This window comes from Phoca vitulina, unplaced genomic scaffold (genome assembly GCF_004348235.1).
Source record: "Phoca vitulina isolate PV1807 unplaced genomic scaffold, GSC_HSeal_1.0 scaffold8, whole genome shotgun sequence".
NCBI lineage: Eukaryota > Metazoa > Chordata > Mammalia > Carnivora > Phocidae > Phoca > Phoca vitulina.
The window spans coordinates 10,552,540-10,571,434 of record NW_022589711.1 but is presented as its reverse complement, the minus strand read 5'-3'; the positions used below and the strand labels follow the sequence as shown (position 1 = coordinate 10,571,434).

General features: G+C 34.4%; 1 protein-coding gene across 5 annotated transcripts in view; it reads left to right on the top strand.

Annotated features, from left to right (window-relative positions):
* The window catches only part of ROBO1 (roundabout guidance receptor 1), a 1,119,036-nt gene that overhangs the window by 115,596 nt on the left and 984,545 nt on the right, over positions 1-18,895 (top strand). The gene's annotated exons all lie outside the window — the stretch shown is intronic.

Below are 18,895 nucleotides of genomic sequence, written 5' to 3'. Positions count from 1 at the left end.
ACTTTATTTCTTGCTTACTAATTACTTCTTGTCACTTATCTAATTTGGTTACGGTATACCCAATCAGACTCATAATTTTGTCAATTTGTGAATATTAAATTGATAAAGCTATAAAATATGTACTGGTTGTTGATTTATCTCCCCTAAATGGCTATCATGTTATGATACATTATGAACTTTTATTCATATAAATACTTTCAATCACTTACTATATGTTTTTAATGTTTCCTGTCTGATTTAAATATAAAAAAACAGTGCTTCCTATTTCACTATAATGGAAATTACAAAGTAGCTGTTTTTTTGTTTTACAAAAATTACAAAAAATGACTCCCCAAACTTAGGATGATTTTTATTTACAAAACAGGTTCTTTTGTTTTAAAGTAGCTGTTTTTTTAAAAATATTTATTTATTTGAGAGAGAGGGAGAGTGAGAGAGAAAGCATGCATGAGTGGAGGGAGAGGCAGAGAGAGAGGGAAAGAGAGAATCCCAAGCAGACTCCCTGTCGGGCGGTGGAGCCAGACTCAGGACTCCATCTCAACAACCCTGACATCACGACCTGAGCTGAAATCAAGAGTTGGATGCTTAACCAACTGAGCCACCTGGCACTCCATGAAGCAGATATTTTAAAAATAAAAATAGAAAATATTTGCAAATGTGAAAAATTTTACACATTTGGACTATGTATTTTAAATGGTTTAAGGAGAAAGAGGTTAGTAGGGGAGGCTGATCAGCAATGGTTTAATTAAAGTGATACCAATCAAGCTCTGTCTTATAAGGTTTGGTTAGTAAAAGTAGAGAATTAAAAGGACATTCTGAGCAGCACATTTCATGGAAAAAAATATCTAATCAGATGCCTTCACTTCTTTTTTTTTTTTTAAGGTTTTATTTATTTATTTGACAGAGAGAGACACAGCGAGAGAGGGAACACAAGCAGGGGGAGTGGGAGAGGGAGAAGCAGGCTTCCTGTGGAGGACGGAGCCCGATGCGGGACTCGATCCCAGGACCCTGGGATCATGACCTGAGCTGAAGGCAGACGCTTAACGACTGAGCCACCCAGGCACCTCTTCACTTATTATTCTTGAGCAGAGAAAATTTGAGGAGATGATTTCTAGCTCTTCCATGATGTGATCCACCACGCCACTGTCACTGCTGACCTCCTTTGTTCCTGTGGTATAAGACTACTCTTACAAATCCCGTGTGGCTGGGATATAGATGGGAGAAGTACACCTTCTCTATACCCACTCAAGCTGGACAAGAGCAAAGGCAGGCTTAGTTTTAGTTATTGAGAATAGTCTCAGATATCTCAGTAGAGAAAGCTTAAGGAATACAGAAGCAATGGAGGTAAAATTCAATTTTGCGTTCTCTGAAAGTTTAGTTGAGGGTATAGCCTGCAGAATTATAGTGAGCCCAGGTGTTAAATCTTTCTTGACTTTCGACATTGATGTTTCCTAGGGGAGAGATTCCACAGTGGGGTTTATCATGACCATTTCAACATGCTTATAACTCAGTGGAGAATTGCAATATTTACGGAAATGACCAGAAAACAAAATAGCATATGGTCAATGATAGAATAGTACTACAAAGTAGCGTGGGAGCTGAAGAAAGATAGAACACTGAAGAAAAAAATCTCCTTGAAGCTGAAGTATATAAGTTAGACCTTGAAGAATGATTAGTATTTGAAATGAGTGAACGTTGATAATCAGGACTGAATTGGATTATATGTGAAATCAAACTAAAACAAAAAGTCATGGGCTGGGAAAGGGATATAATAAAAGCCAGAAGTGTCATCAGATAAGACAGAAGTGGTGTAGTTCCAAGTGATGCAGAAAGTTGAAGTATTTTTAAACTAGTTATCAATATGTGTTAAGTGCCATCATAATGATTTATTACATTGCTTGGGACAAATATCTCCATTTAAAAAAGTATCTCACTTGAGATAAGATCCAGAGTAAATGATTCAGAATCCAAGGAAACTCAACCTAAAGCATTCACTCACTTCTATATGATGAACAGTTTTTTTTCAAGAGAAAAGATTCTAAATGCAAATGTCAGAACCCACTATAATAATGCTTTATTGATTATCTTTCTGTTGAGAAGTCCTAAATACTTTGGTGATCTTGTCTTATACACCCGTGGCAGGGTTAAGTACAGTTTAGAGGGGTTTGCTATTTCCATAGCAGGAAAAAGTTTAGCAGAATATTTTTTTATATATATCATGTACCTTGTCTGCATTTTATTCAATTCCCAAGCGAAAGGTGATAAGAATGAAGATCGGAGAGTAAATGATGAAAAAAATAAAATGAAACCATGAGGAATCTAAAAATATTCTTTTTTTTAAAGATTTTATTTAGAGAGAGAGCTCAAGAGGAGGAGGGGCAGAGGGAGAGAGAGAATGTCAAGCTGACCCTGAGCTGGACCCCAGTGTGGGGCTTGATCTCATGACTCTGAGATCATGACCTAAGCCAAACAAAGTCGAGTTGGACGCTTAACCAACTGAGCCACCCAGGTGCTCCAGAATCTGAAAATACTCTAGATTAATAAGAGACCATTTTTTCTCTTTCCCGTTTATAGACTTAAACCATTCTTGATTTTATATTTTTACAACTATAAAAATTCTTTTGTGTGCAGGGCATTTTCAGGCCAACCAGAACTTTACATTTGAACAAAAAGCAAGAGAAGAACATTTTGCCTCTTAATCTTGTACTTTTTAAAATACAATTTAACTACTTTACCTTTATATTGATTGAAGATGCTTCAAGTAAAACCAATCATTTCTGATAATTCTAAAGAAAGCAATCTTATGGATAACACCAAATGAAAATGAATATTTAATAACTTTTAAGGTAATGCTATCATTGATCATACTGAAAAATGAAGATATACTTCTCTGATGCATATCAAATATGTATTTCCCTAAATTATCATTTTTTTCTTCACAGGTGCCTCAACCTAACTTTCTCTTGATTTCTAAATAACCTGAAAGGGAAAATTAGCTGACTTAATTCATAGTGTTATTCCTGAAATGGCAATGTTATTGAAACAGCTGACTGAATACCCATTTTTTACACTTCTTTTCTCTCTCTCTCTCTCAGTGATGGAACAAAGAGAACTTTAATATGCACATATTTAAAAGAAGAAAATTCATTTTAACTCTTAAAAGCTACTGATGCAGATGCTCACTACATATTAAGGAATCGAACCATTGAAACCTCTGGAAGCATGGATGATAATCCTATAAAAATGTATTAATTCAGTAACTTAGGAGAAATTAGAAATGAGCTCAAATAGCTGAACCATAATAATAAGAGCCCTAGCTAGCAGTCCCATTTTAATACCCAGGCTAGCTTTTCATTCCTGAAAAATTTACATTTACTTTATTGATAAATATCATAAAATGATAGTTAAGCCTGCAGAGCAGACAACATCAAATCCAGTGGGTTCACTTTTCTGTAGTTCATAAAAGGATGTTCATATAATAAAACAAGATAACTTGTTGCATCACCTTTAACTAGAAGCACATATAGGTAAATACTAGACATTTCCATGGTAGTATGAATTAAAGGTAGAGAAAATTCTTGCCATTTGCTTCAGAATATTTGTTTCCAATCTAGTTTTATCTGATGTGAAATGCTACTAATTTAGCCTTTCTGAAAAATATTTTTTCTTCTTGTAGTCTACCTAATTACTGTGAACATAATACTCACTTTAAAGCAGATATATACTACAGAGTCCTTCTGAAAGGAAAGTTTTTTCCACTTTGAGGAAAAAGTCAGAAATGAATGCACCAAGATACATTTAGAAAATACATTCCTTGGGGTGCCTGGGAGGCTCACTTGGTTATGCATCTTGATTTTAGCTCAGGTCATGATCTCAGGGTTGTGAGACCGAGCCCCATGTTGGGCTCCATGCTCAGAGTGGAGGCTGCTTGAGATTTTTTTCTCTCCCTCTTCCTCTGTCCCTTGCCCCACTTGCACTCTAAATAAATAAATAAATAAATAAATAAATAAATAAATAAATAAAATCTTTTTTTTTTTTTTTTTTTTTTTTTAAGATTATTTATTTGACAGAGAGAGAGTACACAAGCAGGGGAAGCTGCAGGTAGAGGGAAAGGGAGAAGCAGGCTCCCCATGGAGCAGGGAGCCTGATGCTGGGCTCGATTCCAGGACCCTGGGATCATGACCTGAGCTGAAGGCAGACAGTTAACCTACTGAGCCACCCAGGCACCTGAATAAATAAAATCTTAAAAAAAAAATTACATTCCTCATATGGTCACCCAAGAGCACTGTCTGCATAAAGCCTTTAATTTAGCTGTGCTATCTTTAAACTATGACATAATTCAAGAACATCATTTGATTGTATATTCTATTGAAATATCTATAAATGTTACCTGTACAATTATTAATGCAATCTGAAACTGAGCTTATCATTGCCAGATAAAATTTCCTTAGAAGCGCTCTACTGGATACCATTGACTTGATGCCAGTGAACAATATTTATGTATTTTTTCCTATTCATTCACTACATCTTCTTCCATTTTATATTATCAGGCTTTTTAAATTTAAATTCAACAAAGATAAATTCACAGTGGTGGTTTGTGATATTCTGAAAGTAAGAAACATTTCTCTTGAAACTTAGGGTCTTAGGCACATGGCTATTTCCATGCTGCCAATATTGTGTTATGTGGGACCAGATTGGGAGGAAGATTGGAAAAAAACCAAAGACACCTTTTTCTTCTTAGTGAGTGGGTTTTCCAGCCTGTTGAGGAAGGGGGGCGGTATTTTTTTCAACATTAGTCAAGCCCTAAAATTGAAAAAGTTTCTCCTTTCTCTCAAAGAATCCTTAATTCTGTTCTCTTACTCTTTCTTGGAAAACTAATGAGACTTATCTCCCTATACAGAAATTATCTGCTTGCCAGGTTCTCCAAAACCCAGACCATGATATAATTAAGAAGATACGTATGGTTGTATTTTGGCAAGTTAGAAACTGAGATTCACGCTAAATAAATTAGAATTACTGTAGGGAAAATCAGACTGCTTTTTCCTGCCTTTGCAAATGTAATGTGGCAGATGAGGCTCATCTAATACTGGATATTTTGCAGCACTAAATATGGCTGTTTTCTTTTAAATGGTGTTAAATGCTCTGTTATATGGCCTATGCTGATTTTAGTGGTTGCCCTTCCAGTGTTTTCATCTTCCTTTCTTAATAAAGTAGCCTCAGTCAATTGAGCTTTCTGAAGCTTTAGGTCAAAATTAGAAAATACCTTATCTGTTTCCATTTGATCCCATTTCGCTGGTGATCATTTCCTTCCTTTTAATTTTGTTGTCACAATGAAATAATTCAGCGTAAATTCAACATTTTTCTCATCTTAGCCATATATATCAATAAAAAAGATGAAAATATACTCATCAAAAATCTTTTTTTAAAAACAAGGCTAAAGGTCTGCTTTGCTATTATGGAATAAACAGAGTGCTTTTTATTGCCTCATTTGGAATTGCTAGTATAACTCAGAGAGAGCCCTATCACCTGTGAGAGATGGAGTCATTCTAAAGTCATGCTATAATAATAAAGCATTTTAATATGTGTTAAACCATCCACATGATCACAGTCCAATCCCCTTTATACAGATTTTATACAGTATAAAACAGCAAGCATAACTAAAGGTATCTGAAAATGAGATTGTACATTAACTCTAAGTTGTAAATGCAAATGAAACTAAAGCATCCTACAGTATTACTTGCTTGTGCTGTATTCAACATACTATATTTTAAAACTTTTCATAACAGTGCATATTGAAAGTTGGAAGAGTCCTCAGAGACCATTTTTTTTCTGGTATAAAACTCAATCAGACATAAGTTGCTTCTCTAAAAAGGCTTGGGGTTGGGAGTTTGGGAAGGGGGGGTCACATTTTAAGATTTATTTTTTGCTATTTATACAATGAAAGTGTCATGTATTTGGAAGTGGTGGGAAACATAGCATAAAAGTATAGAATATAAATGTTTCAAAATTATGTGTTTTTCCCTCAAATCTCATTAATGTTTCATCAGAATGCAATATTTTAAAAAACATTTTCTTTTCATTCTGCAGAAATCAGTTACTAAGTATCACTGACTCTCCCTGTGATCTTTTAGATTGTTTTATACATAAGTGCATATATTTGCAAGATTGACACACAAAAACTGGAAAATTGCTGTTTCATATTAGTTTTTCTCTATCCAGGCTGTCCAGGACAACTTTCTTTCTTTTTTTAAGATTTATTTATTTATTTGAGAGAGAGAGAGAGAAAGAGAGAGGAAGAGAAACCGGGTGGAGGGGCAGAGGGAGAGGAAGAGAAAATCTCAAGCCGACTCCCCACTGAACAGGGAACTGGAGAAGGCAGGGCTCAATCTCATGATCCTGAGAAAAGGACCTGAGCCAAAATTAAGAGTCTGTTGCTTAGAGATGCCTGGGTGGCTCAGTTAAGCTTCTGCCCTCAGCTCAGGTCATGATCCCAGGGTCCTGGGATCAAGTCCCACATCGGGCTCCCTGCTCAGTGGGCAGCCTGCTTCTTCCTCTGCCTGCCGCTCCCCCTGCTTGTTCTCTCTCTCTCTCTCTCTCTCTCTGACAGCAAGCAGCAGGCAGAGCAGGCAGAAGGAGATGCAGGTCCCCCATGAGCAGGGAGCCCGATGTGGGACTGGATCCCAGGACCCTGGGATCATGACCTGAGCCGAAGGCAGACGCTTAACGACTGAGCCACCCAGGTGCCCCCATAATAAATAAAAATGAAAGAAGGAAGGAAGGAAGGAAGGAAGGAAGGAAGGAAGGAAGGAAAAAAGAAAGAGAGAGAAAGAAAGAGAAAGAAAGAAAGAAAGAAAGAAAGAAAGAAAGAAAGAAAGAAAGAAAGAAAGAAAGAAAGAGGGAGGAAGGAAGGAGAGAGAGAGAGAAAGAAAGAAAGAAAGAAAGAAAGAAAGAAAGAAAGAAAAAGAGTCTGTTGCTTAACCAACCTAGCCACCCAGTGCCCCTCCAATAGAACTTCCCGTGATGATAGAAATGTTCACAATGGTGTCCAATACCACAACCTCTAGCCACATGTGGCTACTGAGCTCTTGAAATCAGTGTGATTGAGTTTTTAATTTTATTTAATTACAGTCCTTCATGAGTTAGCATTAATTGTGTTCGACAAACCTAACCTGCTTCTTCTTGGCCGATTTTTTCCATATTTTTTCAGATAAGAATATTTGATACTTGTGAAGAAGCAGTGTGGATGTATAATTAAACTATCCTGCCTTCATTATTCGGATTTTTATTATATAACTAACATGTTTGAGTCATCCCTGTAAATCCTAGGCATGCAAAGTTATTTCGGGAGCATCTTTGCTGTCACCCTCAAATCCTCCTTTGAAGCCCACGATAGTGCCTGCAATACTTATGTCAGAAGCAAACCATTTGTTGTTGCCTGTGTTATCTAGCATGCTTTCAATTCTTCTCGAAATAGGCTTTTCTAGGATAGGGATAAAAAGTGTATGTGAAGGGAGCCTTGTTCCGTCAATGTCCTGAACCAGGAACACCTCACCAATAATGCAGTAAGAAAAAAGTAAGAAGCTGTCATAGGAAACTTCAGAAGAATCACTTTCTGACAGGATACTGTGATGGGCATTGTGACTGCCTTGGGGATTGTTCTATAAAGATAGGGGGGAAGAAAACCTGTAGCAAGTCAATTTATTCAGGAACTTTGAGATGAATACCTAATAAGTGGCTTGTTAAAATTCATATAAACACAGTTTTTTTCCAGATTCAACATAAATTCAAGAGATTTTGCCCCAGTTATTTCTCTAGTACATATACACTTACGAATACGTTCAAGGGTGGGACTTTTGTAGTTGATGGGATGATGAACTAGACAACCCCTAACATCACTTTCAGTGTTCGTATCATGATTTCCAGGTTTAAAAGGAAGCCAAAGTACAAAGTGTAGAAATTATTCTCTACTGGAATCCTGCTTGCCAACACCTAACAGTAGAATACTTGATTTTGGCATACAATTTGTTCTAAAGATCTCCATATTTAAATTAATTAAGATTTCAACCAGATAAAAAATTAAATGATGGGGGCTGGGGGTTGCTGCTGGCCTCATGAACATAATAGAAGTGGTAAAAGTAAGTGAAAGAAAAATCTGTGGGAACAAAATGATCAAGGAACATATATGCATATATGTCAATTGACATTTATTTGCTGCTAATTTCCCTTAGTTACAGGAGACTATGGTTTGTCTAAGAATCAGTGCAGTAATGAAGAATCCAGTATATCCCAACTTCATCTCTGCCTCTTATACTCCTTCACATTCCTTTTTTTGTCTGTACCTCTCTGTCTTATGGTTTAACGTCTAGCTTGTGTGATTGTGTTCACAATTGAATTTGATCACTTTTATTTCCAGTTAACTTTATTAACAATCAAAATTATAATAACCCTGTAATATATTAGGAAGGAAAGCAATTCGCATGGAGTTGAAATAAAAATACAATTCAAAGAATATTCTACACTTCTCAGAATAAATATTTGCTTTAAGTAGTTCAGGAAGATGATGTTCAATAATCCTTATTCCAAATATAAGTTAAAAACTTACCATCTAAAAATAAAGACTATCATTCACCTACTTCTGGTAAGAAAGAGAAGAGGTCAGCCATATTCACTAGCAATAATGAGATACCAATGGGCTATTGAGAGTTGGAAACTTACAATTCTATGTAGACAATTTTATACAATATATTGGAAATCAAAATTTTGATTTTTTTTCAAATTTATAGAATTGAAAATCTGTTTGATTTACTATTTGCACTCGTTGTGTAAGCATTATGCATGTAGCTGCAGAACATAATCTAAAGACCAACCTGCAAATTACTAATGACAAAGGGCCTATAAAGTATAGGTCAGTTAAATATACCTAAATGAAAATGTGGCCAGTTGTGTTTAAGTCCATACTCAAGCATCTGCTTCTAAAACTTGAGAAAGTGGAAACAGACCAACCAGGAAGTCTGGCACTTTGTTTTATGCTCAAACAACCCCATTTGTTGTTATATCATAGTGTTGTTATAAAGATAAAAGGATGGATACATGTGAAGTATTTAGAAGAGTGCCTGGTACATATTAAGTGCCATATAGCATTTAATTGTTACCATTTTCTTTGGAACTGTGCTAGAAGGTTTCATACAAATGGTTTCTATTTTGATATTCCTGTTCTCCGACCAGATGGAAAAACATGATTAAATTATAGCTGCATTGCAAATATTGAAGGTACAAAAATAACACTTTTTTTTCAGTCCAATAAGTAATGCAATGCATAGGAAATTGACTTTTGCACTTTTTTCAATCTGTTCATAGTTCTAAATTAATTTATCATGATGAATTTTAATGGGTTTGGTAAAAACCATGCTGTGTCTATTGATGTTTTAAATATTAAGCCAAAATAAAAATGTACCTAAGTGGACTGCTATTTTATAAAAATAAATACAGGATATAAATAATAGATTCTCAAAAGAAGATATTAATTCCCTCAACTCTTTCTTCTCTGATTATAGAAAAATTTACTTGATTCTTGATTCCTCATATTGGAATAACCCCATCATAAGTTGAAAATATTGTTAAGTCAAAAGTGTATTTGATACATGTAACATACTGAACATTAATAGCATAGCATAGCCTATTTTAAACATGTTCAGAACACTCACAGTAGCATACAGTTGGGCAAAATCGTCACACAAAAAGCCTATTTTGTAATAAAGTGTTGAATATCTTATGTAATTTATTGACTGCTGTAACAAAAATGAAAAACATTTTGGTTGTATGAGTACAGAATTGTTGTAAGTGTATCAGTTGTTTATCCTTGTGATTCTGCGGTTGCCATCATCTAGCATCATGAGAGAGGATCAGACCACATATTACTAACCCAGGAGGAGAGCAAAATTCAGAATTAAAGGTACTATTTCCATTGAATGTATATTGCTTTTGCATCATCATAAAGTTGAAGAATTGTGAGTCAAACCATTGTTAAGTCAGGGACCGTCTGTGGTCGTATAGTATTGTGTTTTAATCTGTATTTCCCTTTTGGGTCATAATGTTGATCTTTTTTTCCCCACCAATTTTTTTGCCATCTGTATCTCTGCTTCAATAATATGTCTGTTCAAAATGTTTTCTTACCCCAAAGACACAAATGTAGTGATCCGAAGGGGCATGTGCACCCCAATGTTTATAGCAGCTATAATAGCCAAACTATGGAAAGAGCCTAGATGTCCATCGACAGGTGAATGGATAAAGAAGAGGTGGTGTACACACACACACACACACACACAGACACACACACACACAGACACACACACACACAGAGGAATATTATGCAGCCATCATACAAATGAAATCTTGCCATTTGCAACAATGTGGTTGGAACTAGAGGGTATTATGCTAAGGGAAATAAGTCAATCAGAGAAAGGCAAGTATCATATGATCTCACTGATATGAGGAATTTGAGAAACAAGACAGAGGGTCATAGGGGAAGGGAGGGAAAAATGAAACAAGACGAAACCAGAGAGGGAGACAAACCATAAGAGACTCTTAATCTCAGGAAACAAACTGAGGGTTGCTGGAGTGGAGGGGGGTGGGAGGGACGGGGTGGCTGGGTGATAGACACTGGGGAGGGTATGTGCTATGGTGAGCACTGTGAATTGTTAAGACTGATGAATCACAGACTTGTACCCCTGAAACAAATAATACATTTTATGTTAATAAAATAAAATAAAATAAGTTTTCTTACATTTTTGGGGGATTTTGTTTGGTTTCTTTTTATTGAGTTGGAAGAATTCTTAATATATTCAGGATCCAAGTCCTTTATCAAAATCTATTTTATGAATATCTTCTCATCTGTGGCTTATCTTTTCATTTTTTCAGTGTTGTCTTTTGAAGAGCAAGAGATTTTAATTTTGAGGGAATTTAATTTTATTTTCTAATTAATGTTTTTTTTGTCTTATCAAAATATTTGCTTAACTCATGGTCGTAAATATAGCCTATCTTGTATATCTGCTAGTATATATATATAGTTTTAGGTTTTAGGTTTATTTCTGTGATCCATTTCAGATTAATATTTTATATGGTAAATGTCGAGATTCATTTCATGCTAATACTGCCCATTTCCCATTGAATTACTTTGGCATTTATGCCTATTGGTTGTATATTTATGGGTCTATATATGTTTGGTCTACTTCAGGACTCTCTAATCTATTTCTTTGATTTACATGTTTATCAAACTGTTGACTTCTGAAGAGTGAAGTCAGCTGGTGTAAGTCTTCTGATTTTGTTCTTTTTTACAACTATTATTCTACTTATTTACCTTTAGCATTAAATATGAATTTTTCATACCAGTATCTTTGTTTCTATAAAAAAAAAGTGTGGTAATAATTGGGATTGCATTTAAATTGTTAATTAATTTGAGAAAAATTGACATAATAACATTGAGTATTCTGATTTATGGAATTAGTATAATTCTTCATTTGTGGTGATACCCTTTAATTTTTCTCTTCAACAATTTAAAGTTTGCAACATACAAATCTTGCACATATTTTGTTAAATGTAGCTTTAAGCATTTCATGATTTTTTGTGCTTTAATAAAAAGTAGGTTTTTCATTTTTATATTTTAATTTCCAGGTGTTTACTTCTAGACTATATAAAACAATTGATTTTTATACATTGACCTTTAATTGTGGGGCATTGCTAAATCCATTTACTGTCTTAATGCTTTAAATTTCACTCTAGGCACTACTTATCTCCATTCTATGAATTTTTGTACATTGTGTTTCCTTTTGACTTCCTCTTTGATACATGGGTTATTTAAAATGCAATATTTAATTTCTAAATATTTGTGTATTTCCATGCATCATTCTCTTAGGGTTTTCTCTTTAAGCCCCATTTTGCTTAGGGGAAAAAACACTGCATGATTTTTATTCTTTTCAATTCAAGGTTTATTATTTTGGCCCATTCTTGCTGTTTGGTAGTGCTCTATAAATACCAGTTAGGTTGAGTTGGTTGATAGTATAATTCAGGTCATCTGTGTTCGTAATGATATTTGCTCTTTTTCTATGCACCAATGAGAAAGGAGTCTCTAATTATTATTGTGGTTTTATTAATTTCTCCTTTTTTTCCATCATTTTTTTTCCTTCGTGTTTTGAAACGCTGTTTTTAGGTGTTTCACACTTAGAAGTTTTGTCTTCTGAATGGAGCCATTTTTCATTATCTTTATCTCTGGTATTATTACTTATTCTGATTTTACTAGATCTGAATGAAATGAAACCACATTTCATTGGTTTAGTGTTTGCATGACATGTCTTCTTCCAGCTTTTTACTTTTATCTATTTATATCATATTTATTGTGTGCTTTTTGTAGACATGTAGTCTAAATGTTTCTTTTTTTAATCCAATATGACCATATCTGCATTTTAATTGACATGTTTAGATCATTTACACTTAATCATATGGCTGATCTTAAATCTACCATCTTGTTAGCTGTTTTATTTAATATTATATTTATTCACATACATGATGTTGATATTAAAAACTCTTTAAGCCCCAAAATATGATGCTCTTAGGAATTGGAGCATAAATTTTTTTAAAAAAAGAATTAGAGCATAAATCATCTGTATCATTCTTTGTTAATTAGTTATCATAAATGATTCTCAAGTCACCTTACTGGTAATATTATGTCCATGATAAATTACAGTATATGTAATTATTTTTTTCAATAAGAGTAATATTTTGAATTAATGTGAAGAATAAGTTAATATCTCTTCCTTTCTCAATAATCATTATGAACTTCTGTTTTACATTTTTTGCAAATTTGCAAAAGTAGATGATCTGTCACCACATCTATATATACCTTTAGTTAGTGTGGATTCACCTACCCTCTCATTTCATTTTACCAAGGTATACATGTACAGCCTATATGAAAACTATCCAGATGCCCTTATTATATTTCCTTTGTTCAAACTTTAGTGAAGATAGAACAGTAATCATGGGGTATGAGAATATTTGCTTTGAGAATGCGTTGCCTTTCAAATCCAATAGTGTGCCCAAATGAGGAAAATTTTGTTCCTTCTCCTACTACTATCTGACTGTCCTTCAAGTTTCTCTCTCTGTTCTGTCTATAGTTTTATCTCAGTGTTTCTCCAGCTAAGGACATGCTTTTTATGTTATAATACTCTTATGTATTATATGTTATAATATAGCAATTGTTTTTTAATATTGTGTACTTATGTTGATGATTTTCTAAAATTACATATCTTTATTCTGCATAATCTAAAAAACCAACCTTAGAAGTGTGTACTACTGTGTGACTTTCATGTTTCAATTTTTATTTAAAAGTACTGCTTCAATCATTTTTTTTTACTTTTTAAAAGTTTTTATTTAAATTCCAGTTAGTTAACACACAGAGTAATATTAGTGTCAGGTATACAATATAGTGATTCAATACTTCTATACAACACCTAGTGCTCATCACAACAAGTGCACTCCTCAATCCCTGTCACCTATTTAACTCATCCCTCCACCCACCTCTCCTCTGGTAACCATCAGTTTGTCCTCTATAGTTAAGAGTCTGTTTCTTGGTTTGCCTTTCTCTTTTTTCTTTCCCTTTCCTCGATTGTTTTGTTTCTTAAATTCCACATATGAGTGAAATCATGTGGTATTTGTCTTTCTCTGACTGACTTATTTCGCTTAGCATAATACTCTCTAGCTCCATCCATGTTATTGCCAATCACAAGATTTCATTCTTTTATGGCTGAGTAATATTCCATTATATATATGAACCACCTCTTCTTATCCATTCTTCAGTCAATGGACACTTGGGCTGTTTCCATAATTTGGCTATTGTAGATAATGCTGCTATAAACATCAAGGTGCAGGTATCCCTTTGAATTGGTATTTTTGTATTCTTTGGGTAAATACCTAGTAGTGCAATTGCTGGATCATAGGGTAGTTCTGTTTTTAATCTTTTGACGAACCTCCATACTGTTTTCCAGAGTGGCTGCACCAATTTGCATTCCCACCAACAGTGCAAGAGGGTTGCCCTTTCTCCACATCCTCACCAAAACATGTTGTTTCTTGTATTGTTGATTTTAGCCATTCTGACAGGTTTGAAGTGATATCACATTGTAGTTTTAATCTTTTTTTAAATTTAATTTTATTTTATTTTATTGTTATGTTAATCACCATACATTACATCATTAGTTTTTGATATAGTGTTCCATGATTTATGGTTTGCGTATAACACCCAGTGCTCTATTCAGTATGTGCCCTCTTTAATACCCATCACCAGGCTAACCCATCCCCCAGCCCCCTCCCCTCCAGAACCCTCAGTTTGTTTCTCAGAGTCCATGGTCTCTCATGGTTCATCTCCCCCTCCAATTTCCCCCCCTTCATTTTTCCCTTCCTGCTATCTTCTTCTTTTTTTTTTTTTAACATATAATGTATTATTTGTTTTTTAACATATAATGTATTATTTGATAACTAATTAACAAAGAATGATACAGAGGTACAGGTCTCTGATTCAACAGTCTTACACAATTCACAGCGCTCACCATAGCACATACCCTCCCCAACGTCTATCACCCAGCCACCCCATCCCTCCCCCCCCCCCCCACCCCAGCAACCCCCAGTTTGTTTCCTGAGATTAAGAATTCCTCATATCAGTAAGATCATATGATATATGTCTTTCTCTGATTAACTTATTTCACTCAGCATAATACCGTCCAGTTCCATCCACATCATTGCAAATGGCAAGATTTCATTCCTTTTGATGGCTGCATAATATTCCATTGTATATATACACCACATCTTCTTTATCCATTCATCTGTCGATGGACATCTTAGCTCTTTCCATAGTTTGGCTATTGTGGACATTGCTGCTATAAACATCAGGGTGCACATATCCCTTTGGATCCCTACATTTGTATCTTTGGGCTGAATATTTACCCAGTAGTGCAATTGCTGGGTCATAGGGCAGCTTTATTTCCAACTTTTTGAGGAACGTCCATACTGTTTTCCAGAGTGGCTGCACCAGCTTGCATTGCCACCAACAGTGTAGGAGGGTTCCCCTTTCTCCGCATCCACTCCAACATCTGTCATTTCCTGACTTGTTAATTTTAGCCATTCTGACTGGTGTGAAGTGGTGTCTCATTGACTGCTTCGATCATTATACAACAATGTGAAAGTAATAGAGATAGACTTGATTTAGAAATTATGAATGAAGTAAAGGCCAAATAACAATTTAGCACTTTGTAGCAATGAGTTGTGCAGTGTTTATAAAGATAATACTCGTAAGAGAATTGCTATCACAGTGGATATTGCATTATATCCATGAAAACTGAAAAGCATTGCTTCATCATAGTCAGAATTATATTCAAATTGCAAATAATATTTTCATTATAGAAAAATAACATCATCTATTTCATTTAGTTAATTTAAATCAAATGTCACTAATTTCAATATTATTGACTTCTAGCATGTGTGTTTAATTATAATTTTTGTTTTATATTTTATGAGCTTATAAGCATGATGAGCTTGTATATTTTTTGTACATATTTAAATGGTGTTATAATAAATATACTTTATGTTAACACTGAAAATATAATTTTTCTTTTAAATGATGCCATACGTCAGGCAAGGTTGAAAAACAATCAATTGGTAGCTTCCCTGAAATAAAAAATAAACAAGTAAAAATAATTAGCATAGATAAAAGAAATGAAATTCAAAAAAAAAAAACATAGACACAATTTTGTCTGCTTAGCTCAGTCTATATCAACCATCACTTTCTTCCAGAAATTGTGTCCTTAACTATTCTACCCATGTGGGAAATATGAGGTTCCTACAAAACATCATATTCTGCGGACATTAGGTTGGTCTAAAGACAGTAACCTGACCCAAGCAAGACCGATGAATTCCTTCTCTGGGACTTTTATATCTAAGTTCTAAGAGGAGTTTATCAGTCTCTCAGGTGCTGGAGATATATAATAAGCCAGCCATTGTTAGTGGCTGTATTTTATATCATGTAGAGAAAGGAGTTCAGCAAGAGAGGGAAAGTAAAGAGAGAGAGACAGAGAGAGAAAATATGAAGGCAACACTCAGAAAAGTGATAAAATCATGATGTTTTTGAGTTCCTGCTCTCGGTGGTTACCTGTTACAATTCCATCCTTCCTGTAACATAATCATTTAACATTTCTTTGAATTCCAAGAGCTAACCTAGTATCCTTTCCTTAATTCCTTTTTATGTGTAAAGTAGGTTGAACTGGATTTCTGTCATTTGAAGCCAAACTGTGCTGACTAGTGAAGGTGTATATCCCCACTTTCAATAGTAAAAATTTCAAGGCTTTCCCACAGAATATGAACTTCTGTGTTAACTGGAAACTGACCTTGCTTCACAAAGCCCTTTGGAATTCAAGCGTAAACTTTTGTGTTTGAATGTGTCATTTGTTTTCTAGTGGGTTCTAATATTCTATAAGGTGTCTGCCAATCCAAATGCCTCCTTTATCAGAGGGGAAAAAATCGCCAATTCTTTTAAGTATTGATCACCAGGAGTTTATAATGACATAAATTAGCAACATATTAAAATAACCTAATTTATATGTTAGCCATTAATCGATTTATATATCTTAAATTATGGTAACATGTGCTTAACATAAAATTAATCATTTTAACCATCTTTAAGTGTACAGACATTAAGTACATTAATATCTTTGTGCAACCATTTCCACCATTCATATCCGCAACTTTTCTCATCTTGCAAAACTGAAACTCTATACCCATTGAAGAATAACTCCCCATTCTCTCCTCCTGCCAGCCCCTAACAACCCCTACTCTACTTTCTTTTGCTGTGAATTTGATTATTCCAGGTACCTCATGTAAGTGGAATAATACAATATTTGTCCTTTTGTGACTGGCTTATTTCACTTAGTGTAATGTCTTCACACTTCTTCCATGTTGTATCATGTGTCAGAATTTCCTTCCTTTCTAGGTCTGAATAATATTCCATTATGTATGTACCACATTTTGTTTACTCATTTATCTCTCAATAAGGTACTTGGGTTGCTTCCATCTTTTGGCTATTTTAAATAATGCTGCTATGAACATGGGTGTATAGATATTTGTTCAAGGCTCTGCTTGCAATTCTTTTAAATATATTTCTAGAAGTGGAATCTCTAGGTTATATGGTAATTCTATCTTTATTATTTTTTTAGGAATAACCATACTGTTTTCCATTGTGGCTATACCGTTTTATATTTCTTCCAGCAATGCACAAGAATTCTAATTTCTCTACATCCTCCCTGCAACTTGTTGTTTTCTGTTTCTTTGATAATAGCATTCTAATGGATGTGAAATGGCAGTCCTTTCATTTTCTTTCACTTTTTTCCCATATAAGTTGCTAGCAGGAAAAACAGATCCATTTGAGGAAGACAGTGGGAACCTTCTGAAATGTGAGGTTAGCCTTTTTTTAATGGTGAGATCTACCACAGGGTAACAGTGGTATATAAGGGAACAAATGAAATGCCCTAAACCCATAGAGATTTGGAATCATAAAGAAAATTGCTACTTTGTCCAAATTAATAATTTATTTGACTGTTGTTCTATTGACATGCTGCCAAAACAGCAGGTAAAGCTGTTTTATTTAGTAAAAATACTGGTTAATTAAATGGAGAAAAAAATCTGATGAAGTCTATTTAGGTAAATATCATAAGGATTGCTTATTCAGTATAACCTGTACGTATAAATAGTCTCTGCCAATACATTCACACCCAACCCAACCCATCCCTTCCCATGTCACTCACTGCTGGAATATGAGTCTTTTCTCATACCCATAGCAACACTTCCACCCCTCTTTTCAGGTTCTTTTTTAGTGTACGAGAGAGAGAGGACAGAACTCCAAATAACCACACCTTGAAAGAGATAAGGCTTAACATTAAAATGCTTTAGGGCCAGAAAATTTCAGTGTCTTGTACAGTGTAGGAATTTGAATAAACATAGTATCAAAGAAGGATAGAGAGCTCATAGTTAATACAACCACATTGTGGGTTAAAGAGGCTTTTGTGGGCCACACAGTACATCTAATCATAATTTCTGTGAGAAAATGTAACCCAAATTTCCAAATGACCAACGTGTGAGTATGTTCATGACACATAGTTTAGTTATATATGAAGAAGAGTTCATACTTGACAACATGTATATTTATTTTTGAATTTTGTAAAAAGTACAGCTAACATAGTTATTTGGTGAAATTAGACTAATTGATCGATAGGGTACCACATACATACAGCATAAATGTGATTTAGCTTCAAGATCTGTTTGGTTTTAAATCCTCTGAGAGTTTTATTACACAGCCACTTCTATAGTGACTCTAAATATGCAACATCCTGAGTATGACAAACATGTCTTAGGGCTGTAAAATATCATGTTCAATTAGATGGCTCCTCTCCTGGGAAGGCAGTGCATGTGAGTATGCATTTGAACAGATAGCCTGAGTGAGGAAGAATTTATTTTAGAAATTAAAAGCTATTTAAACTAGTTTCCAGGTTTATAGCTTTTTAAATTGCCATGTTTATCTAAATTCAGCTTCATCAATAAACAATTAATTTCAAGAAATTAGGAGAAAATAAGAAAGGGATGCAGCTGAACTGATTGCCCTGCAAGAAAATGAAAACATCTTGGAAAACACAAATGTCGAGGTTTCGATTGAAGATAATTTTACAATATAATGAGTGAAACATAAATATCTTGGAAATTTTCTGTTACAGAGCAGACAATTCCTTAATGTCGATATGTTTTAAAATATGCCAACCAAACCCTTAAATTTATCTTATTTTTCCTCTGATTTTTTAACTTAAATGAACAG